Source organism: Pinus tabuliformis, chromosome 3_2, assembly GCF_031772625.1.
Source record: "Pinus tabuliformis cultivar Carrire ecotype Pingquan chromosome 3_2, CPIR1, whole genome shotgun sequence".
Classification (NCBI taxonomy): domain Eukaryota; kingdom Viridiplantae; phylum Streptophyta; class Pinopsida; order Pinales; family Pinaceae; genus Pinus; species Pinus tabuliformis.
In genome coordinates this window covers 125,858,925-125,876,746 of record NC_142302.1, presented here as the reverse complement: position 1 = coordinate 125,876,746, position 17,822 = coordinate 125,858,925, and positions in this window count along the sequence as shown.

Below are 17,822 nucleotides of genomic sequence, written 5' to 3'. Positions count from 1 at the left end.
TCATGCCAGGAAACGAATCCTGAGTACATATTGTATCCAAAAAATAAGAAGACATGTAGAATCTTTCTTGCTTACCCTTGGGAGGTTTCTTAGCATTATTCACATGTCTTCTCAATTGTTGGGTTTCTGGTGGAATTTGGAAGGCTCTTTCACCCAACCATTAATGACACCCTTCGTGCTTAATTAGCTAGTGACTGCTTAGAATTGGGAATCCATGTATGATTCTAGAAATGGTAAATGATACATCCTCTGAAAATCATGTGCCATAAAAGAGGCAAGCCTTTTTCTACTGGCACTGTTGAGAGTCATGGTATTTGTATCCATATGTGACATAATCCAGTTTATAATGTATTTGCATGGAAAATTTAGATACCTGCATGCAATCTTGTGTAATCTTGACCTTTGTAAATTGATGTAAACCTTCATGTCTTCAACATCTGCTTTGAAACTACTTGTTGAGAATGTCTCATTCACCTTATGTCATGTAATGTTTCAATATTTCTCTATAAATAGCTGAGTTCCTGGGTAAACTAGCAAGTTTACTAGAGTACTCTCAAATTCCTCCCCATTGTTGCTTTATGTAGTGTACTTTGAGACAGATCTCTTGGGATCCATAGTAATAGTAAATGACAAAGAAAGGTGCTCAAAAATTCCATCACCAATAGGAGAGAAATGCACTCATGGCAAACATGGGCTAGCTCAAGAAAAACAACCCAAAAAACAAGATCAAGGTAGAAACCACAAGTCTTAGAGGAAGAACTGTTCAATTCATGGACTGAAGGGGAGATGTTGAACTTAGGAATTGTGCATTGTGTATTCTCAATAGGCAAGGGGGAAACTTGAGGCTTGAGACTGCGCAATGTGTAGTCTCAGCTTGGGTAGACTAAGGGAGAGAATGCACATTGCGCAGTCTCAGTGGCCAAGGGTAAGGCTTGCGCCATAGAACTACGCAATGCATAGTTGGGCAAGCTAGGGACTACACATTGTGGAATCTCAAGGGCCAAGCATAAGGCTTGAGCCTTAGAGTTACGAAATGCGCAGTTGAAGAAGGCAATTGTTGGCCAAGTTAGAGCAAATCTGCCTAGGAAGAAAATGGAAAATTGACATATCTGAGTGATAGTGAAAGCAAGAGTTTATATATTATTAAGGGTAAGATACATCAGTGAGAATAAAGTGCACAAAATCAACATGCAAAAGGAGAAAAAAACATGCACAGGAAGACATAGGAATGGCAACCACTAGTGGGAAAAAACAAGAATTTGATGCGACACTTATAAAAAGTGAATGACGGACCAAACCAACACTTGTACAAGCTAATATAAGTTAAAACTATAGATACTATGAAAATAAATAGGAAAAACAACACTCATATAAGAAAAGGTGACAAAAGCGACAAAAAAAAAAAAAAAACACATGCAAAACTTACCCAAAAAAGTGTCGCAAACTCAACCGAAATTTTCTTCATCTCCTTGGTAAATCTAGAGCTCCAAGATCGAGTGTGAAAATTATCTCTAGGGGCATATATTAAATAGATCTAGGTGGGTTAAGATTTATGATGCACATGCCTAAAATCAAGGAAAAAGCACCACTTGTCTGAAAATCATAATTAGCAACTTAGTGGACTTGACTGGACATTAATTGGGAAACTCCTATTTTTTAGGGATGCCAACTCTGCTTTTTCAGGAAACTTCTTTTTCACATTGGAAAAGGGGATTTCACAATTCCCAAGCTCAAGGGCTTGTGCAATTCCTTTCCTTAGTGAATTGCACAATTTTTAAGGGTAGGAGAGGCTTTTGCATAGTTTCTAAGCTCAAGGTTGGCTTGCCTCTTAGGATTGCGCAGTTTCTGAGCTAAAGGTTGCCTTGCCTACCAATATTATGTAGTTTCTGAGCTCAAGGTTTCCCTCCTTCCAAGATTTCATAGTTCCAAAAGGGAAGACGACAACTCTACGAGATCAAGTCAGAAGATGGCTTGTGTTTGAAAAGGTTTAGATCAGGGTCAAAACAAGACATTACAAGCATTGCATGAAAGGATAAGTCTTTACATAGGCATGAATACTTCACAGTGAATGATGTTATTTTGTGGACAGAAGGGAGGCTCCAAAATCAAATCATGGGAAAAGATTTAGAGGGGGGTTGTAGCAGCTACAACAGACACATAAGAGACATAATCGTGTGTAGACAGTCCCTCAAGAGATCCAAGAACCTAAAATCTTCTTTGATGTCTTGAGCCCTCATAGGACAGACTCCCTTAGCAACCAAAACTCTATATCATATGTCGTAGTAGTCCATCCTAAATCCCAGACAAGCCCTATGGACCTAGATGTCCACGCCCCCCTAAGGATGTGCCTCACCCTCTTAGGCCTCGCCCATCTCCTCATCTACTCCCTCCAGTGGGGGAGGAGGCATGTCCCCATGGAATGTGTTGATGTCTACAAAATATATAGTACAAAACAATAATTAGAAAATTACATTAAACAATTTAATAAAACATGCTAAAGAATGTGCTAGAATAAATTTTATTATAATTAATTTAGACAATAAAATGAAACTAGATTAATTTAAGAAAACACTAAAATTTCCTCTATCATCTACAGGCTCATTTGATGTGAAAAAGATGTTGGGACATTGTCTCCAATCCATACCCGCATATGAAAACTACAACAAGATAAATGTGTGGACATCCTCACTAGCAAGTAGTGCCAGTGCTTGGGTGGAAATCCTAGCCGGATACTCCGGCAGGCCCCTCTTGGGCATCATCTGGCTCCACATGCGCATTTTCACTTTTTTCCTCTACCTAGGAGGGTGATGGTCAAATGTTGGCCTCATCTTTTGAAATATCTAAAAAATAAACAAAAAAAATATGAACTGAAATGGAAGTTTGTCCTCACGTGTATCATCGCACAACATATATCTAGAGCCCTACAAAACTACCTCAAAAAATTGGTAGACCATTTGATACATCGTTGCATGCATTAAAGAATTGACATGATAAAAAAAGAAGGCAACTAATGTGTTTCCCATTACTAGTATATTCTACAATGGTGCTCACTAATAATGAGAGGCACCTAACCTCCTGCACAGCAAAAGAAGCAATTTTTAGTTGTCCACCATGCACCTGAAAATATGTTGGATGGACTATATGAGCCCCAACATATCTTTGAGAGTAGACAAGTTGACTCTCTATTTCAACCCCATGGGGTGCATCAAGGAACTGGGGAAAATCCTCCCCTTTCCTGGATAGGTCAGTGATAAAATATATTTCCTCCTCGGAGGGCCCATACCATGTTTCAAGGCTAATACGGAAAGGATGTTGTTGGACATTCCACTAGTGGATCAAATGTGCCAATAATATAGAGTGCAGCTTCAGGGATGTAGCCTCCTCATAGTACTTAAGGAGGCCTACATTCCTCAAGAGTGCTTGGGTTGCTGCGCTAATAGGGCAAGGGTATAAATCCCTCTCCCTCTCTCAGGCCTCCCATGGTTGGAACATATTGTATTGGTCTGCCATTTTCTCCTGCTCCTGTTTTTGCTCCCTCTATTAATGTCTCTGCTACATGATTGACATATAAAATACATCAACCTCATACATAAAACATAAAAAAAAATTATTAAATGAAAAATGTATTTATAAATATGGAAACATAACTTTCAATTAAAAAGAAAAAATAAAAATAATCCTTGGTGCGGCCAAAAAAAAATAATGCACCAGCTCCGGTGCGCTATTAAACACAACCGCACCAGCAACAGTGCGTACATACATATGAAACACCACTTTTGGTTCGGATACATACATTTTCACCGCGATGTGTCTAGACAAACGTATGCACTGGCACGCACCTATAACATTTTCGCATCGGTGCGAAACGTTCAGGTTATCGAACACACCGAGCTATATTTTTTAATATTATGTGTGTTGTGTATTTGGAAAATATAAATGCATCAGGCGTAACCTAAAAATGTGTGCACCAACATACAATTTATATCTTTTCCCTGTGAGTTTTAATTTATGAAATGCACCGCACAAACAACGGCGCGTTAGGTTCACGCACTGAACTGTGTGCACCCTGTAAATTTACTGGGTGCACCGCTATCGGTGCAAGCTGAAGTTGTCGAACACACCACACATGGGGAAAAAACAATGGATTTTTTGGCCTATTTTGAAATTCTAATCCACTAAAAAAAAATTAGAGAAGAACATAGACATTACCTAGATATTTGGTCGTCGAGAAGGCATTGTTGACAGGTACTTGAGAAAAACAATTTTCACCACCATTTGAGAAAATTGGAAAGCCACACATTAAGCACAGTACAAAAGGATGTTGACCAAGAGAAGCACTGATGGCAGGGCACTTGTTGATCCAGGTTGATATTGGTGGCCACCTGCCAAGTCCACCTGGACCCCCACCATTTTCTTTCTCATCATTTTCAGTTTCCTTAATTGTAGCACAACTTACTATTTTTAGCAGTTTTTCGGGTCCTGAACTTCCGGAGCCGTTTTGAGGCCCTAAACGATGTTTTTTGGGTAATCCGGTGGAAACGTAGTTCCATGGGATGGACCGATGTTGCCCGTTCCAAAAATGATAGTGCTCGGATAGATCTTTCTAATGAGCTATTGTACGCGTCAAACGGAGATCATATGCCAAAGTTACGACCCCGGGAAGTTGATGTACCAATTTACCCCAATACGGGACCCACAGTTTGGCGTTTCATCTCCTAGGGTTAGGTTTTGGAATGTTAAGGGTTTTCCATTGTTTCTCAACAATAAATAGGCCTTCGAGCCTCATTGTAACACAGTTCAGAGGCATGTAGCCATCGCATCTCTTCTCAGAGATAAGCTACCATCGCCCTAGCTGGTTTATTTCCATTTCTGATTATAAGCATATTTCAGTATTTTCCATTAATGAAGTGAAGTATTATTTCTGCTGCATCTTTGTGTATATGGTTATCTCTGTAATTTGTTGCGTTCCTGTTTAAATCCGGATCAGTGGTATCAGAGCGGTCTGCTTTTTCTCTGTTTTTCTTTGCATGTCCCCAACAAGGTCAAGATATAAGGAGTTAGGGCTTGAACTGGTTGAACCTTTGCAAGACCAGCCTCGCAAATCCCGACGGCCTCCCATGGCGGACGAGAAGAAAGACGAGGGGGCAGGAGATCCCATCAAAATCTTGCTCGAAGAAGCCCTCGAGCGACAACGGAACGCGATGATGGACAGCTTTGCCCAGATCCTTCAGCGACTACCCAGAAGCAACGCATCGGCTTCCAGCAGCTACTCTGGAAACGCCACACCCTTTAAGGTACAAGTTAATTTTGAAATCCCCATATTCGAGTGTCAGATAGACGTAGATGTCGTAGATAAATGGTTAAATCTGCTAGAGGGTTATTTTTCTGTTCATGAATTTTCGAGTCGGGAAAAGATTGTTTTTGCTCTTCTCAAAGCAGCCCCCCACGTCAAGGACTGGTGGGAAACCTACTGCGAGCAGAAGGATGAAAGTAGTGGCTCACTATTTTCAGCCGCACCCACCTAGGATTCATTCCGGGATGCCATCAAGGAGCAGTACTACCCTGTCGGAAGCTATGAGGATGAATACATAAAGTGGACCACGCTGCGGCAGGGAAGGGACCAAGACGTGCCGGAGTTCACCAATATTTTCCATACCCTTTGCACAAAGTTGGGTATCAAGGATTCGGAGCAACATTTGATACTCAAATACCGTGGCTGCCTGCACAAGTACATCCAGGAAGAAATACAATTCCTAAACATCCCCTCGCTCGGCGCAGCATACCGATATGCCGTCAAGGTCGAGCAGAAGTTTAAACAAAAGAAGCGATACTTTGGATCTGCGAATCCAAAGCAGGGGAAAGGTGCCCCTAAACCACAGAACAAAGGACAAAGCCAAGGCGGGACAGCCCAAGACAACCAGCCGAAGCTGCAAGCAAAGAACAGCGCCGCGAAGACGAGAAAGGACACTGGAAAATGGTGCGAGTTCCATAAGAGCTCCACTCACAACACAAGTGAGTGTCGGGCCAAGCAGTCACTGGTGGCTGAGCTAAAGGTTTCAGAATCAGATGCATGTTCCGACTCTGAGTCAGAACCCGATAAGGGGTATGAAAAAGGGAAGCAGATCATTGATGCGGATCCCAGCGCCACTGTTGCTACCGCAAAGATCCAGAAAAATGAACCCGAAGATCCATAGGAGGAGGAGTGTCTCTTCCACTCCCAGATGTGGGTAAAGGGCTCCCCGATACAGTTCATTGTTGATAGCGGGAGTCAAAAGAACCTCATTTCGGCAGAGGTCGTGAAGCGGTTGGGCTTACCGACCATAGCACATCCACAACCATACACCATTGGGTGGCTTCACCAAGGACGAGATCTTCGCGTGAGCCAGCAGTGTCGCCTTCCATACAACATCAAGCCCTTCACGGATGAGGTATTGTGTGACATTGCTCCCCTTGAAGTTTGTGATGTATTACTAGGACAACCATACTTGTGGAAGCGACATGCTGTGTATGAATCAAGGTCCCGTGCTGTTATTATTACATTGGGAAATAAGTTGTTCAGGATACCAGAGGTAGCACCACCTGCCGCCATCTCTTTGATTACTGCAAAACAATGCAGTAAGATCATTTCCAAAACCAGGAAATTTGTTTTCCTGATGATATGCCCTCAAGGAAAGAAGAAGACAGTGGCCGCGGCCTCCAAACGGGGTCCCTCTGCACGACAACTACAGATGGACAAGGTTGTGGAGGAGTACGAGGACATCTTCACCTCCCTGGCAGGGGTTCCTCTGCACTGTCAAGTCAAGCACTCCATCGATCTGACCCCAGGTGCGCCACTACCCAATGGACCAATTTATCGGCGCTCCGTTCTAGAGAACGATGAAATCAAGAGGCAGATTCAGGAGCTCCTGCAGAAAGGTCACATCCGTCCGAGTTCATCGCCCTGTGGGAGCCCGATCGTGTTGGTACAGAAGAAAGATGGGACGTGGAGACTCTGTATTGACTATCGGGCGCTGAACAAGATCACTGTCCGTAATAGGTACCCGATCCCGCGGATTGATGACCTCCTAGACCAACTAAAGGGGGCGAAATATTTCAGCAAGATCGATCTGAAGTCAGGATATCACCAGGTACCAATCGAACCCTCCGATGTGTGGAAGACTGCCTTCAAATCCAAGGAGGGCCTCTTCGAATGGTTGGTCATGCCTTTCGGATTGACGAATGCTCCTGCAACATTTATGAGGCTAATGGATGACATCTTGCGGCCATTCACCAACTCCTTTGTAGTAGTATACTTGGATGACATTCTGATCTTCAGCCAGAGTTGGGAAGAGCACCTCCACCACATCCGACAGGTTCTCCAAACACTGCGACAACACAAGCTATGTGCCAATTTGGAGAAATGCACTTTTGGCATGACCCAGGTTCAGTATCTGGGATACATCATTGATGAACAGGGGGTGCATGTCGATCCAGCCAAGATCCAAGTCATTCGGGATTGGCCCTCTCCAACCACTCTAACAGAGCTCCGCAGCTTTCTAGGTCTTGCCAACTTCTACTGCAGGTTTGTGTTGGGGTTTTCTCATATTTCTTGGCCTTTGAGTCAAGTCACCAAGGGCGGGGCGAAAGCAAAATTCTTTTGGTCTGAATCTCAACAGAAGGCATTCAGGGAGTTGAAGGATCGCCTCTGCACGGCACCAGTGCTCGCGTTACCAGATTTACAACAACCATTTGAGGTCGAGACAGATGCCTCTGACTATGCTATTGGGGCAGTCCTTACTCAACATGGACATCCAGTGGCATATCACAGTGAAACACTTTCAGACACAGTCCAGAAGTACCCCACTTATGATAAAGAGATGTATTCCATTGTACAGGCCTACCGACAATGGAAGCATTACATTTTGGGGAAGGAAACGGTCATCCACACAGACCACCGACCTCTGCAGTTCATACAGACCCAAGGGAAATTGCAGAATGATCGCCATCAGAAGTGGTCTACATACATGCAACAGTTTCACTTGAACATCAAGTATAAAAAGGGCAACACCAATAATGTTGCAGATTGCCTCAGTCGGCCACCGATCATGGCGCTAACCACCGTGCTCAACTCTTGTGGGCACGAGACTTCTAATTGGCCACTTCTCTACAAAAGCGACCCAGAATTCGGCCACACATACCAGACACTCTTGGAGGGTCGGCATGTTGCAGATTTTCACCTCCAGGATGCCCTATTATGCCACCTCGGTCACCTTTGTGTTCCTTCAAGCGAGCATTCCAAGATGATTTGGGAAGCACACTACAGTCAGGCTGCTGGGCATTTCGGGGTCGAGAAAACAGTGGCAGTACTGCAAAATTATTTCTATTGGCCGAATCTTCGACAAGATGTTGGGAAGTACATCCGATCATGTACTGCTTGTGCCATTGCCAAACCGACCATTAAGAAGCACGGCCTCTATACCCCGTTGCCTACCCCTAGTCGACCTTGGGAATCCATCTCCATGGATTACATGTCAGGCCTTCCTTCCACTAAGCATGGAAATGACTGTGTTTTTGTGGTCGTCGACAAGTTCTCGAAGATGGCCATTATGGTGGCCTGCAAGAAGAATATCACAGCAGAAGCCACTGCTAAACTCTTCTTTGAACGAGTGTGGGTGCATTTTGGGATCCCACGGTCTATCATCTCAGATCGGGACAGTCAGTTTCTCAGCACATTTTGGTCCAGTCTCTGGTCAATGCTGGACACCAAACTCACGAAGTCCACAGCCTTCCATCCTCAAACTGATGGCCAGACAGAGGTTGTCAACTGGATGATTGTGCACATTCTGCGCATGTATAACTCAAAGCATCCACGCACATGGGACGAGAGCCTCCCCTATGTTCAGCACAGCTACAACCGAGCTCTTCACAGCTCCACTGGCCATAGCCCTTTTCAGGTGGGTTTGGGCTTCCAGCCACTATGCCCCATTGATGTGGCCATGCCACTTGTAGCTACTCACATGAATTCAGCTCATGTCCAGTCCGAAACAGATAAGGCCACCATCTTCATTGAGCGCATCCAACATATTCGCCAGCAGGTCCATGACATTCTTGAGAAATCAAATGCCAAGTACAAGCAGCGACATGATCAACACCGGGTGCCACACAAGTTTCAGGTGGGCGACAAAGTCTGGTTGCATTTGCAAAAGGAACGCCTTATTGGAGCCTATCGGAAATTGAGACCACTCCGATATGGTCCTTACACCATTACTAAGGCTATGGGAGACAATGCATTTGAGCTCAGCATTCCCCCATTCCTTGGCCTGCACCCAGTGTTCAATGTGGACCGCCTTCGGCCATACTTTCCACCATTGCTAGACACATCCGACATTGCAGAACAGCTCAAACCCACAGAATTAAATCCAGATTGCATGGAACAAGCTGCAACTGATCGGATCATGGACACACAGAACAAGAACACTCGCCAACAGAATATCCAACTGTATCGAGTTGTCAAAGCAGGCCAACTCCTTCAGCAGGGAAAGTGGCTCACCAGGGAACAAGTTCAGCAGAAGTTTCCTCATCTCATGGAGGAGCTCAACGCAATGGGGACCATTGCTTCCTAAGGGGGGAGGAATGATCCAGGTGGATATTGGTGGCCACCTGCCAAGTCCACCTGGACCCCCACCATTGTCTTTCTCAGCATTTTCAGTTTCCTTAATTGTAGCACAACTTACTATTTTTAGCATTTTTTCGGGTCCTGAACTTCCGGAGCCGTTTTGAGGCCCTAAACGACGCTTTTTGGGGAATCCGGGGGCAACATGGGTCCATGGAATGGACCGACCAACAATGATAGTGCTCGGATAGATCTTTCTAATGAGCTATTGTACGCGTCAAACGGATATCATATGCCAAAGTTACGACCCCGGGAAGTTGATGTACCAATTTACCCCAATACGGGGCCCACAGTTTGGCGTTTCATCTCCTAGGGTTAGGTTTTGGAATGTTAATGGTTTTCCATTGTTTCTCAACAATAAATAGGCCTTCGAGCCTCATTGTAACACAGTTCAGAGGCATGTAGCCATCACATCTCTTCTCAGAGATAAGCTACCATCGCCCTAGCTGGTTTATTTCCATTTCTGATTGTAAGCATATTTCAGTATTTTCCATTAATGAAGTGAAGTATTATTTCCACTGCATCTTTGTGTATATGGTTATCTATGTAATTTGTTGCATTCCTGTTTAAATCCGGATCACTTGTGTGAGACAATAGTGGCATCGGTTCTTCAAATCTCTACAGCACTAGAGATGGTAAAAAGAAATTTACTGCTGGTAGGTTTCTTTTCTATTTAATCATGTTTTGGTGTGTTATTATAACCACACCAATGCGTAAAATATCCAAGAGCACCACTTTTTTTTAAATTATAGCGGTGATCTTGTTAAGAGGCACCGAGAAATTTGAATACATGTACCGCATTGTTGCTTCATCAAACTATAGCACTGCATTTTATTAAAATTAAATACCACCTAGCGATGCTCTTTCGCAAACACATCGGGGTGTCTTAATACATGAATGGCACCAATCCTTCGTAATAATATAGCACCACATTTTAACAAAAAATAAAAACCTTATAGCATTGTTCTTGTTAAGACACACGTGGGTGTTTTAAATAATTAACAGCATTGATGCTCCATTGGAATATTGCATCCCATTTTAAAAAAACCCCTAGCAGTGCTCTTTCTAAGACGAACCGGAGTGTTTTAATACATGAACAGCATTGGTGCTTCATTGGAATATAGCACTACATTTTTTTTTAAATTAAAAACCTATAATGATGCTCTTTCTACCTATGCACTGGGGCATTTTGCTACAAGAAGGGCATTGGTGTTGTGGGTAGATATAGCACTCACCATTTTTAAAATTTAACCTTTATTCAGTGCTATCAATTAGTTTAAGCACCAGCGCATGGTATATTGTACACACATCGGGGCGTTATAACACTGGATTAGCATTGGTTCATCGTCACAGTGTAGCATGGGACTGGGAAAAATGAATTTTAAGACTGACTTTTTTGTAAAGTTAACCCTTTTTTGGTGCTATCAAGTAGTATACGCACCAATGCTCTTTTTATTTAGCACACTATTTTTTTTTAATTTTAAAAAAATAAATCTACCCTGGTGCACCATGTTCTATTAGGCATCAGTGCTTATATTTATAGTAAAGCATCGATGTGTTTGTATATTATATATGCACCATCAAAAAACATCCACTCACCCACCTCCACTAGTGACCTCTGCTATAAATAGATTTTTGGGCTATTTTTATAGGGGCTTCTGCAAAAACCTCCACTAGAAGGTATTTTCTTTGTGGTGTGGACTTGATTTATTCTCAGTTGGGAACGCTTTATGAAGTACTCCCGAATGCTCCATGCCCTTCCATCGACCCACCTAAACCTACTCATGGCCCACATGTTGAGGGTGTGATTGGTTCTATTTCTGATTATGTGAGCCAACTTGTTGCCCAACTTGGGCAAATTTATTATTACATCATAAGCCCCAGCAAGTGTGCCTAGCTCTACAAAAGCATTATCTTCTGAGGAATCCACCAATGTTCTTATGGTCAAGTACGCAAAAGTGAAGAACAATCAACAACCTGGTGGTAAAAATAACAATAAGAATAAATAAAAGAATTAAACTGCTCAGGAGACTCAACCAAACCTGCCTAATCAGGGAGGGGGTACATTTGAACCTCGTTGTAAGATTAAGTTACCTTGAAATATTTTCCAAGGTGAACATTTAACTCATGAGTGCCCTTGGATGGATGAAGTTCATAGGCTTCTTGCACCACCACCTTCTACCTAACATCTTGTTTTTTAACTCATCCATTCCCTGCACTACCGCAACAATAAATGGTTTCCCATGCTCCTCCACCTTTGTCAGAGGGCATTGCATGGCCCTCCTTTAATCCTACTCCTCATATGCCCATCCTTATATGCCAAGAAAACATTAATGTGACCACATGATATAATTCATATGATACTCCTAAGTCAAGTTCTTCTTCTAAGGACTTAACCACCCCGACTGATTCCACTAGACCTCTCATGCTAGATAAGCCTATGGAGCCAGTTTATCGCCCACCTAAGGGTGTTGTTCATAAGACTACACACAACCCATCTACATGGGCTGCTCAACATTACAGTATTTTTGAGGACTTATCCCAAGCTCCCTGTGCCATGCCTGCTTTGGAGGTTTTGCAAAGTTGTCCTCAGCAATGCAAGGCCTTGTTGTCTGTAATTAGTGGAGTGAACCCTCCAACTCGAACCTTATTACATTTAATGTTGACATGGTTGTCGTTCGAATGTATCACTAGATGACCTTTTAGATAACTATATGAATATTTCACATGAATATTAATTTCACTTTGGTGGATGAAGGCTCCTCCACTTGTGTCATGTCAGCATCCTGCTAGAAAGCTCTCGGGTCTTTAGCACTCGCTAAGTCTAATACCACTATATGGGCATTTGATGGACATAATTTTTTGTCTAAGGGGGTTATTCCCAAGTTTTCCATTGAGCTAGGAGGTAAAACCCCTTATATCGATATTGAAGTCATCGACGCCACTTTGTATTATAACCTCCTCCTTGGTCGTAGTTGGTTCTATGCCATGATCACAGTTATCTCATCCATGTTCTATGTCCTTTGCTTTCTTCATGAAGGAAATATTGTTACCATTGATCAACTTGATTATTATGTTCTGTTGATTCATCTTATCACTACAGGGACTTCGGTCCCACTTGTTGGAGATAACCCTAACCATTATTCAAGTGTTAGTGTAGGCGTGTTCAAAAGCTTATCCCTTATTGGTATCTTTCCTTAATTACCATCACCTGAAATTCATTTGTCCTCTTCTAAAGATCTTATTCATATGATCTCTTCCAACACCTGTGGACCCCATAGACCTCCTAATCCTTGGGTGGTGTCTCCTTATCTTATGGAAGTTGATCAAGCTAGTGAGCCTCCTCTACCACCTTTAGTGGAAGATATTGCCTCTTCGGTCGTCTTGTTAGTACCTCCTAACGTTGGTCAAAAATCTCATCACAATATGGAATATGACCAGGATCCTTTTCCCACATGGGTTGTTGCTCTACCTCTTCCATGAGACTCCCTTGATGAAAAGTGTTATTCTCGACAAGTCCTCGAAGGTCACGGATTCACCAATTGATAATCCTATGGAGATTAAGTCTCTTCATGCCTATAGTCTTCCTGACTTGGAAAAGGTAGTGATTTGCAAAAAAAATCTTGAACCAACCCAGGGGGCACCTCCTCGGCCCTCCTTGGAAGTGCCACCCCTAGGTTGAGTCAAGTATTGGGTTTCTAATGCTGAACTTTCCAGTGAAGTGTCCAACTCATATCTTCCTATTGACGAGTGTTTTATACCCTCTTTGTTGGGTTGTGTTATATTCTTTCCATGACTAGCCCTATATTAGGTGGGCGGACCTACCTATGATTTTGTGCATGGATTTTGCATATGGTTTTGGGTGTGATGGTTTTCAGCCCATGGTATTTTGTATATCTGGTCAAGGGAAATACGGTTATGTTCTAATCCAGGGTTTATGGATTCTTCGGCATGTATATATATGTATTGTAACATTGAAAGGAACATAATGAAAAATCAATCTAGTAGTCCCAGTTTCCGGATCCAAGGGAAAATATCTATGTATAATTGTTTTATATGTTATGCTCTCTCCATTGTTTATTTTCTATTTTTAGAATTCATATGTAGGTAATTTTTGTACGGGGTTAAAAGATACATCCTTTATGTCTTGATAGTCCTTGTCAAGGATCTCCAATAACTCACAATACCGCTCACCTTGTATGTCCTCGGGTCATTCTTGATAATTCTATGGTTCTAGGTTTTCCCTGGTATCGCCAACCTTTAGGAATCGAGTAGTTCAACTTTATACGGCATGGGCCTATTGGGTTGTGTTATATTCTTTCCACGACTAACCCACGTAGTGAACCGGGGGGTTAGAGTGGGGGCGGAGCCCCCCCTTCGTTGCGCCGATTGTGCAGCGGGGGGTTCACAGGGGGGGTGGCAGCCCCCCTGTCTGGGTGTTTTGAGGGGGGCGAGTAGCCCCCCTCTACGGGGTCTGGGGCAGCGCCCCAAAAAAAAAAAAAAAAAAAAATAAATAAATAAATAATAAAAGTAAAAAATAAAATAAAAAATAAAAAAAAGAAAATAAAAATAAAAAATAAAAAAAATTGGACCCTATATTAGGTTGGGCAAACCTACCTATGGTTTTCGGTCCATGGTTTTGGACGTGATGGTTTTCGGTCCATGGTATTGGATGCTTCGGCATGTATAAATATGTATTGTAACATTGAAAGGAATATAATGAAAAATCAAGCTGGTAGTCTCGGTTTTGGGATCCAGGGGAAAATCTCTGTGTATATGCGTTTCATGTGTTATGCTCTCACATTGTTTATTTTTCTGTGATTTAGAATTCGTATGCAGGTAATTTATGTACAGGGTTAAAACCTACATTTGGTATCAGAGCTGTTTTGGCTTCAAGGGGACGCCTTTGTTGCTGAGGGGTTTCGCTCGGGCCTGTGGTAGACCCTGTTCAATGGGAGATCTGCGAGATCAATTCTGGTGGTGAAAGAAGATGGCGAGCAGCGGAAATATAGAGAGCGAGAAGTTCAATGGTCAGAGTTTTGAGTTTTGGAAACTCAAGATGGAGGATCTGTTGGTGGATAAGATCAGTGGATCGTGGTAGATCCAGGTACTAAACCAACGGGAGTGACCGATGAAGAATGGAAGAAGTTGGATCGGAAGGCAAATAGCACAATACGATTATGTGTCTCAGCTTCAGTATTGTTGAATTTATCAGGGGAAGTTACGGCGAAGGCTTTGTGGGACAAGTTAGGGACTTTGTACCAATCTAAGTCTCTGGTGAATAAACTGTTCCTACGGAAAAAGCTGTATAACCTGAGGATGAAAGATGGAGACTCAGTGACAGAGCATCTGAATGCATTTAATACTGTGGTAAGTCAGTTAGCGTCTGTTGATATTAAAATTTCAGATGAAGATAAGTGCATCAGTTTGTTGTGTTCTCTACCAGATTCGTGGGATAGTCTGGTTATTGCAATAGGTAGCAATGCAACTGCTTTGCAGTTTGATGAAATAGTCTCAGCCTTGCTGATGGAGGAGATGAGACGGAAAAATATGGAGATCCAGAATGGTGATGCCTTGTCTGTACGAGGACGGTCCCAGAATAGAAACAAAAATAAGTCATCGAGTGGGAGATCTAAATCTCCAGGAAAACGTGTAAAGGTGGTGTGCTGGAAATGCAGAAAGGAAGGGCACTTCAAAATGGACTGTAAATCTAAACCTCCTAATAAAGGAAAGGGATCGGATGATTCTCCTTCTGCAGAGGCAAAAACCACCTCAGATGAAGGTGGGGATGTGTACTTGGCTTCTTCAAGTACACATGTAGATCATGAGGCATGGTTGATTGACTCAGGTGCATCCTTTCACTTCACTCCCCATAGAGAGTGGTTCTGCGAGTATGAGAAATACGATGGTGGTGATGTCTTCTTAGGAGATGATAGGAAGGCTAGAATCATTGGTCGCAGAAAAGTAAAGTTGAAGTTGCAAGGTGGAAGGGTTAGAACACTTCTAGGTGTTCTGCATATTCCTGCATTGGCCAGAAATCTGATTTCTGTAAGCAAGTTGGATGATGCAGGTGTAAAAACAGTGTTCGAGAAGGATACCTGCAAGATGGTTCGGGGAGCACTGGTATTGATGCGGGGAGTTCGGACTGGAACTCTGTACAAGCTGCAAGGTAGCACTATTGTTGATGGGTGCAACAGTTCTGTGGTTCCTGAAAGTGGAGCTGAAAATCTAGTGGTCTCTGGAGAGAAGACTATGCTGTGGCATCAAAGGCTTGGACATATTAGAGAGAAGGGCCTTCGAATACTTCATGGTAAAGGTATGGTAGAAGGTATGAGTAATAGCTCTCTGGATTTTGATTTCTGTGAAAATTGTGTATATGGGAAGCAGAATCGAGTGAGTTTCCCCTCTAGTGCTAAGAGGGCGAAACACAGGTTAGAGCTTGTGCACAGTGATGTGTTTGGACCTGTGAAGGTTCCATCACTGGGTAAGTCTGTGTACTATGTATCATTTATAGATGACTTCTCAAGGAATACATGGAAATATTTCCTTAAGAAGAAATCTGAAGTCTTTGACAGGTTTAAAGAATTTAAGGCTCTGGTGGAAAATCAGACAGAGAAGAAGATAAAGGTGCTGAGGACAGATAATGGTGGAGAGTTTTGCAGTAAGGAATTTGAAGAATTCTGTAAGAAGTGTGGTATAGCACGGTAGAAGACTACTCCATATACACCTCAGCAAAATGGAGCCGCAGAAAGAATGAACAAGACGTTGATGGAAAGGGAAAGAAGCATGCTCAGTGGTGCCGGGTTAGGACAGGAATTCTGGGCAGAAGTTGTGGAGATTGCATGTTACTTGGTCAACAGGTCACCTTCATCAGCGTCGGAGGATAAGACTCCACAAGAAGTATAGACTGGTAAGAAACCCTCTCTTTCACATCTGAGGGTATTTGGATGTGATGCATATGTACATGTTCCAAAGGAGAAACAAACCAAGTTGGATAGTAAATCTGAAAAGTGCATCTTTATTGGGTACAAGGATGGTTTAAAGGGTTATAAGCTTTGGAACCCAGTCACACAAAAGGTTGTGTACAGCCGAGATGTGGTGTTCAGAGAGGTAAAAGATGTTATTAAACATGAATTCCAACCAAAGGAACCTAAGAAGATAGAGTTTGAGCTAAAGGAGGAAGAATCAGACTCTGCAGCAGAGGAGGAATCAGAAGATGAAGAGCCACAAACTACGGCTGTGAGAAGATCAGTTCGAGAAAGAAGGCAGCCAGAAAGGTATAGTCCTTCTACTTTCTGTTCAAATTTTGCTTTGTCTATTACTGATGATGATCCCAGAACTGTGAAGGAAGCAGTGGATTCAAAGGATGGAAAACTTTGGAAAGAGGCCATGGTTGATGAAATGGCATCTTTGCACAAAAATGAGGCTTGGGATCTGGTGGAGTTGTCGGCTGGAAGGAAACCCATTGGCATCAAATGGGTGTTCAAAAAGAAGACAAATGCAGAAGGGAAGGTGGAGAAATACAAAGCTCGGTTGGTAGCAAAAGGTTATTCCCAGGTGCCGGGAATTGACTTTGGTGATATTTTTTCTCCTGTTGCCAAGGTAAATTCTATTAGGTTACTTTTATCTGTTACTGCTGCTTTTGATTTTGAGGTAGAACAGATGGATGTGAAGACAGCATTTCTTCACGGGGATTTGGAAGACGAAATCTACATGAAGCAACCTGAAGGCTTTGCGGTGAAGGGTAAGAAAGAACTGGTATGCAAGTTAAAGAAGTCTCTGTATGGGTTAAAACAGTCACCAAGGATGTGGTATCAGAAATTTGATACACTTATACGGGGACCTGGCTTCACTAGAAGCAAAGCAGATCACTGTGTGTATTTTAAATTAATTGGTGACCGTGTTATTTATCTGGTCTTGTATGTGGATGATATGTTGCTGGTTGGAAATGAAAAAGAAATTATCTAGGATTTGAAGACCCAATTGTCCTCCAAATTCGACATGAAAGATCTTGGTGCTGCTAACTATATTTTGGGCATGGAAATTAAAAGAGATCGGGCAAAGAGGAAGCTCTGGTTAAACCAGAGGAATTATGTCAAGACAATACTGCAGAGGTTTAATATGCAGGATAGTAAACCGGTGAAGGTTCCTATTCCTGTAGGTGTGAGGT